Source organism: Pseudophryne corroboree, chromosome 8 (assembly GCF_028390025.1).
Source record: "Pseudophryne corroboree isolate aPseCor3 chromosome 8, aPseCor3.hap2, whole genome shotgun sequence".
Classification (NCBI taxonomy): Eukaryota; Metazoa; Chordata; class Amphibia; order Anura; family Myobatrachidae; genus Pseudophryne; species Pseudophryne corroboree.
Genome location: NC_086451.1, coordinates 284,484,900 through 284,492,344, shown reverse-complemented (window position 1 = coordinate 284,492,344; position 7,445 = coordinate 284,484,900). Strand labels below are relative to the sequence as shown.

The 7,445-nt window shown below is 43.7% G+C and overlaps 1 pseudogene; it reads right to left on the bottom strand.

Annotated features, from left to right (window-relative positions):
- Positions 1-5,006: 5,006 nt before the first annotated feature.
- On the bottom strand, positions 5,007-5,125 carry LOC134953897 (5S ribosomal RNA; annotated as a pseudogene).
- Between the last annotated feature and the right edge of the window lie 2,320 nt (positions 5,126-7,445).

Genomic DNA, 7,445 nt, shown 5'->3' with positions numbered 1-7,445 from the left:
CCCCCCACAAATCTACACCATACCTACCACCCATCTAACACTAATACACCACCCCGCCAACACCCCACACATTTCTACACAGCCTTCCACATCCACTTACCCCCTCCCCTACACACACCTCACCCCCAATATCCACCCACAGTGGCCATGTGTCACTCAACCACCCATGACACCTTACAACACCCTCCACCATCCCCTTGGACCCCACACCCACTACTCCACCAAATCCTAAGTCTCCTGTTCCCTACGCCATGCATCACTGCTAGCCCCAAGCATACACACCCAACGGCACCCATCCACAATCCTGCCTCATCATCCACAGCCCACACCAATTACCGCTCACAACCACCACTCCACCCACCACTCTCCCTTCAACAGGCTCCAGACTCCACATAAAAACCCTATACAAACTATCACATACACCCTCACCATAAGCCTCAATAACCTCTGTTCACCCACTCACAAGACCCTGCACCCCATTCATCATCACATTCCCTTTTGGCATACTACATTTACCCACAAACTAAATTCCCATTCCACCAATACAAAATATACAACTACTATTCTACACCGTCAATTTTCAGTAGAGATTACGGGGGCGTAGCCCCTTACGACGGTGTGAAGAGCGCCCGTAGGGCGCGATGAATCACCTAGTATAGAGATAAATATCGGGAGCACTCACCAGTCTTCATAAGACTTTTTTATTAGTAACATCAGGAAATCACCATAGGGGTATCAACGTTTCGGTCCCATGTGGGGACCTTTGTCAAGATCACAAACCAGTGTGAGTAACCCACATTTATACCAATATAGCCCTCCCCCTCATTAAATGACAAGGAACACCTGTGTTATAATCAGAAGTGGACAAAAAGTGCTGAATATATCAGCACAAGCATCACTTATCAATCACAAAACAACATATATAGACATACACCACAATTACATTAAAATCAGTGTGTATAACTCACAGTAATATGCTTAAGCAACACAGCAGAGCGGTTTGCGTTCCACTGCGCCGCACTTCCGGTATTTGGAACGCATCTTCCGGTCACATGACCGGAAGTGCGTGGTAATACAAGGCAAAGCATCAAAACATCGTCCCCATGGCAATCCGATCTTTCCAATGCACATAGGACACTTTAATGCCACAATATTAATCTTCCAATACCACAAATACATACATACGTACAAAAATATTTATGGTAGCAAGTGCTTTGCTACCTATTGTCCGGCACCAAGCTGCAAGGATTGATCTTTTTAAATGCAATTTGTTCTTATACTCTGATGGATGGATTATGGTGAGACTCCAGATTAATAGCTCACTGTGGATGTGGACAGAGAAACACAGACATATGATTTAAATAATTTCTCTAAGTTTTTTGATAGTTTTTTCCATTTTTTTTGTGTTTGTATTTTTTATGGTTTTTCCATTTTTCTAATTTTTTCTACTAAGTGACATAGACAGTCTATTAGATCATTAGCAGTAACGTTGATTGCACGCCTTTTTCCCCTGTAGTTTTGGTACTTTGACTATATGGAGAGCCTGAGCTGTTATTCTCAGCTGAACATGAGTTGCTGGCTTTGACTGATAATGACGCTAATCGGGTTCTATCTGAGTTTGGTGATTTTGAACGTCTACCAGCTGAAAGTGCGCTTGACCTATATCATAAATTGCCAAATTTACAAAAAAAGGAAGTGGACCTGCTGCTGCATGGGCAGTTTCTCTCTGATTATTATCGTAAAAAACAACTGCCAAGAGGCTTTCGTATAAAGAATATCCCTACAATTGGGAGAAGTATGACGTATGAGGGCATACATTATGGCATTTTTTTGGATTAATGTGATTGATCTGCGTTTGCTGAATTTTTATTTATTTTTATATTTTTTTTCTTTTTGGTCTGTGGTCTGGATTGTGGTCTGTGTCCGGCCCCATCAGTTGGGATTGAATAATGGTTAGATGATAGTCAAATTAGTTGGGATACATGTTTTGAAGTTTAAATTTAAATACTAATCTATACATATGCAATTTTGTGCATACTGGTGTGGGGGGGGTGTATGTAGGTGTGCGCATTTGTGTGCATGCACACATATATGCACTCATATACTGTGCACTTATGCATATGTATTTTCTCTTTGGGAGGATTATCTGTGCACTGACGCATGCAGATATCTGGTATAAAGCACTCCATTGATTGTGTACTCACAGTATATTATTAGGCTAGCGTGATATTATAATACAATATAGAATGTTACCTAACATATTACAGGTATCTATGTATGTATTTGTGGTATTGGAAGATTAATATTGTGGCATTAAATTGTCCTATGTGCATTGGAAAGATCGGGTTGCCATGGGGACGATGTTTTGATGCTTTGCCTTGTATTACCACGCACTTCCGGTCATGTGACCGGAAGATGCGTTCCAAATACCGGAAGTGCGGCGCAGTGGAACGCAAACCGCTCTGCTGTGTTGCTTAAGCATATTACTGTGAGTTATACACACTGATTTTAATGTAATTGTGGTGTATGTCTATATATGTTGTTTTGTGATTGATAAGTGATGCTTGTGCTGATATATTCAGCACTTTTTGTCCACTTCTGATTATAACACAGGTGTTCCTTGTCATTTAATGAGGGGGAGGGCTATATGGGTATAAATGTGGGTTACTCACACCGGTTTGTGATCTTGACAAAGGTCCCCACATGGGACCAAAACGTTGATACCCCTATGCTGATTTCCTGATGTTACTAATAAAAATGGCTCATGAAGACTGGTGAGTGCTCCCGATATTTATCCCTCTCTCTCTCTCTCTATATATATATATATTTATATATATACGCATGTGTGTTTGTGTGTATGTGTGATTGTTCCAGCATAACTCTAGAGTGCCTGGAACAATTTGCACCAAACTTGGTACAATCTGGAGAAAGATACTGTTGGGGTAAGGCACCTCTAGCACCCCTATGGGTGTGGGGGAGGAGGGGGGTGACATGTAAAAATTCATACTTTTCAACATAACTCTGGAATGCCTAGAGCAATTTAAACCAAACTTTGTACACATATGAATTACACTCTGGAAAAAATACTGTGGGGGTAAGAAACCCCTAGCACCCCTAGGGGTGGGGGTGGGAAGGGGTGACATGTAAAAATCCATAGTTTTTAGCATAACTCTGGAATGCCTGGAGTAATTTACACAGAGGCACACATGGGTAGGGGCAGAGGCACCCACGTGTAAGGACAGAAGCACCCACGGGTAAGGGCAGAGGCACCCACGGATAAGGATAGATGCACACACGGGTAGGGGCAGAGGCACACATGGGTAGGGACAGAGTCACACAGGTAGGGCAGAAGGTAGGGGCAGAGGCTCCCACAGGTAGGGGTAGAGGACAGAAGCACCCACGGGTAAGGGCAGAGGCACACACAGGTAAGGGAAGAGGCACCCACGGATAAGGATAGATGCACACACGGGTAGGGGCAGAGGCACACATGGGTGGGGACAGAGTCACACAGGTAGGGCAGAAGGTAGGGGCAGAGGCACACACAGGTAGGGGTAGAGACACACACGGGTAGGGGCAGAGGCACCCACAGGTAAGAATAGAGACACACATGGGTAGGGCCAGAGGCACACACGGGTAGGGGCATAGCCACCCACAGGTAAGGATGGAGGCATACATGGGTAGGGGCAGAGGCACACATGGGTATGGGCATAGGCATATGGGTAGGAGCAGAGGCACCTATGGGTAAGGGCAGATGCACACACGAGTAGGGGCAGAGGCACCCACAGTTAGGGGCAGAGGCACCCACAGTTATGAATAGTGGCACACACGTGTATGGGCATAGGCACACAGTATCGGAAAGGGGCAGAGGCACCCACAGGTAAGGATACAGGCACACATACAGGTAGGGGCAGAGGCACAATGGGTATGGGCATAGGCATACGGGTAGGAGCAGAGGCACCTGCGGGTAAGGGCAGATGCACACAAGGATAGGGGCACAGCCACACATGGGTGGGGGCAGAGGCATACTTTAGTGTCGAAGCTAAGCAAGGATACCTAGGGCCCTTTGACATAGAGTCAGCCTGCAAACCTAACATATTTAACATACAGCGGCCTGTCGTCCCAGCATTTACAGCATTGAGCAGGGCACCATCCGAGGCGGGACGGGCAGAGAAGGAGGCGGATTATTCTCCTTAGCACCAGCATTTGGACAGCATGAATCCGGGGAAGCCAAGAGGTGCGGCTGGACAAAGATTGCCATTATTGTTTAAATTCCGTAGTGAAGCACGGGTATTCAGCTAGTATTGTGTGTGTGTGTGTGTGTGTGTGTGTGTGTGTGTGTGTGTGTGTGTATATATATATATATATATATATTTGGGGGAATACCGCACCGGTGTGTAATAGGTATCAAATATCAATGTAATAACCAAAATAGAAAGATAGAAAGAAAACCCTGTTCTCTAATCTTTATTTGGTGGTGCACCCTGAGTCAATATAACAACTTGAGACAGCAAAAAGGAGAAAAAAAGAGACTCTTTTGTGGGCGCACTCTTAACTTAAACTAATGTATGAAATATCAAAATAGATATAAAATTTAACTTTTATTAATGACACAAAGATAAAAAAAAGTCAGTGGTCAATGAAGATTATAATGAACAAAGTAGCAATAAATTGCTGGTACTAAATAGATCACAAGAGAGACTGAGATACAATTAGTAACAATCAAACGCTAATATTAGCATGATATTAATTCCGGCTGCCGAAGTCCAGTCACAGTGTCATGAAGAGTTAACACAGGATAAATTGAAAACAATTAAGACACCATAAAATATTATAAGCCCTGCGTTAGCATGTGAATGTAACACCTGATAGGGATTAGAGTATATATAGGCAAACGAGCGTGATATAACCGGCTGTCATGAGAGAAAAGAACAAAGAACAGTTGGAAAAAAGATAGCAGAGTGAATCTGCTGTCAGTGTTAGACTCTGAGCGTGATGAACCGGACTGCACTCTACTAAACTGGGTCTTCCTCAAGAGTCGCCCACTTGAGTACTGACCCAGCCCAACACTGATTAGCTTCCAAGATCGGATGGTTTTGGGCGTTACCAGTGTGGTATGATAGTAAAGAGAAAGGATAAACGCTAATCGGATGCTCTGGAATCACTGATGAGAGTTCACGAATTTTACAGCATAAGCGGAGAGGACAACGGAGATGAGATGGATCTGCTGCCAATGTTAGACAGGGATAATCCCTGAATCAATGGTGAGAGTCCACGAAAAATAGATACAGATTGAAAAGAGTGAAAGAGGCTAATAACCAATTTGATAAGTCAATAAAGTATCAAATATCGTTGATATTAACAGTTGTCAATTACTTCCGAATGTTGTAACGTTCTTTAGTCAGCTGGTTAGATAAATATGGAGCGCCAGATATGAAAGTCTAACAGGTGTCTAGAATAAGAGATATGAGCCCAAAAGGGGAAAATAACAGTATAACGAATGCAACAGATGATAGCTGTAAGCCTATGCTATTATGCACTTTAAGGTTTTCACAACAGTGATACTCTTGTATGGGATGGGAGTATCTATTAGTGATGAGCGGGTTCGGTTTCTCGGAATCCGAACCCGCCGAACTTCAGCTTTTTTTACACGGGGCCGAGCAGGCTTGGATCCTCCCGCCTTGCTCGGTTAACCCGAGCGCGCCCGAACGTCATCATCCCGCTGTCGGATTCTCGCGAGGCTCGGATTCTATCACGAGACTCGGATTCTATATAAGGAGCCGCGCGTCGCCGCCATTTTCACACGTGCATTGAGATTGATAGGGAGAGGACGTGGCTGGCGTCCTCTCCGTTTATAGAGAAGAGAGTAGAGAGTTAGAGACACTATTTACTAATTTTGGGGAGCATATTAGGACTGGAGTACTACTACTTGCTGATAGTGTGACCAGTGACCATTGACCACCAGTTTAATTAATCCGTTCTCTGCCTGAAAAAAAATGATACACAGTGTGACACAGTCACATACCATATCTGTGCTCAGCCTCAGTGTGCTGCATCATCATATGTAATACTGTATATCTGACTGTGCTGAGTGCTCACTGCTCACACAGCTTAATTGTGGGAGAGACTGGGGAGCAGTTAGAGCAGGAGTACATAAATAATATATTTTAAGTACAGTGCACACTTTTGCTGCCAGAGTGCCACACTGCCAGTGTGACTGACCAGTGACCACACTGACCACCAGTATATTGTGATTGTCTGCTTAGGACGGAGTACTACTTGCTGATAGTGTGACCAGTGACCAGTGACCACCACCAGTTTAATTAATCCGTTCTCTGCCTGAAAAAAAATGATACACAGTGTGACACAGTCACATACCATATCTGTGCTCAGCCCAGTGTGCTGCATCATATGTAATACTGTATATCATTATCTGACTGTGCTGAGTGCTCACTGCTCACACAGCTTAATTGTGGGGGAGACTGGGGAGCAGTTATAGCAGGAGTACATATTTTAAGTACAGTGCACACTTTTGCTGCCAGAGTGCCACTGCCAGTGTGACTGACCAGTGACCACTGACCACCAGTATATTGTGATTGTCTGCTGACCACCAGTATATTGTGATTGTCTGCCTGAAAAAGTTAAACACTCGTCGTGTGGTGTTTTTATAAACGCATTCTGCAGACAGTGTCCAGCAGGTCCGTCATTACATAATATATACCTGTCCGGCTGCAGTACTAGTGTGATATATATATATATTTTAATTTTATCTCATTATCATCCAGTCTATATTAGCAGCAGACACAGTACGGTAGTCCACGGCTGTAGCTACCTCTGTGTCGGCAGTCGCTCGTCCATCCATAATTGTATACCACCTACCCGTGGTTTTTTTTTCTTCTATCTTCTTGATACTAGTAGCTTACTTTAGGAGTCTGCAGTGCTGACAGACAGTGTCCAGCAGGTCCGTCATTACATAATATATACCTGTCCGGCTGCAGTACTAGTGTGATATATATATATATATATATTTTTAATTTTATCTCATTATCATCCAGTCTATATTAGCAGCAGACACAGTACGGTAGTCCACGGCTGTAGCTACCTCTGTGTCGGCAGTCGCTCGTCCATCCATAATTGTATACCACCTACCCGTGTTTTTTTTCTTTCTATCTTCTTGATACTAGTAGCTTACTTTAGGAGTCTGCAGTGCTGACAGACAGTGTCCAGCAGGTCCGTCATTACATAATATATACCTGTCCGGCTGCAGTACTAGTGTGATATATATATATATTTTAATTTTATCTCATTATCATCCAGTCTATATTAGCAGCAGACACAGTACGGTAGTCCACGGCTGTAGCTACCTCTGTGTCGGCAGTCGCTCGTCCATCCATAATTGTATACCACCTACCCGTGGTTTTTTTTTTCTATCTTCTTGATACTAGTAG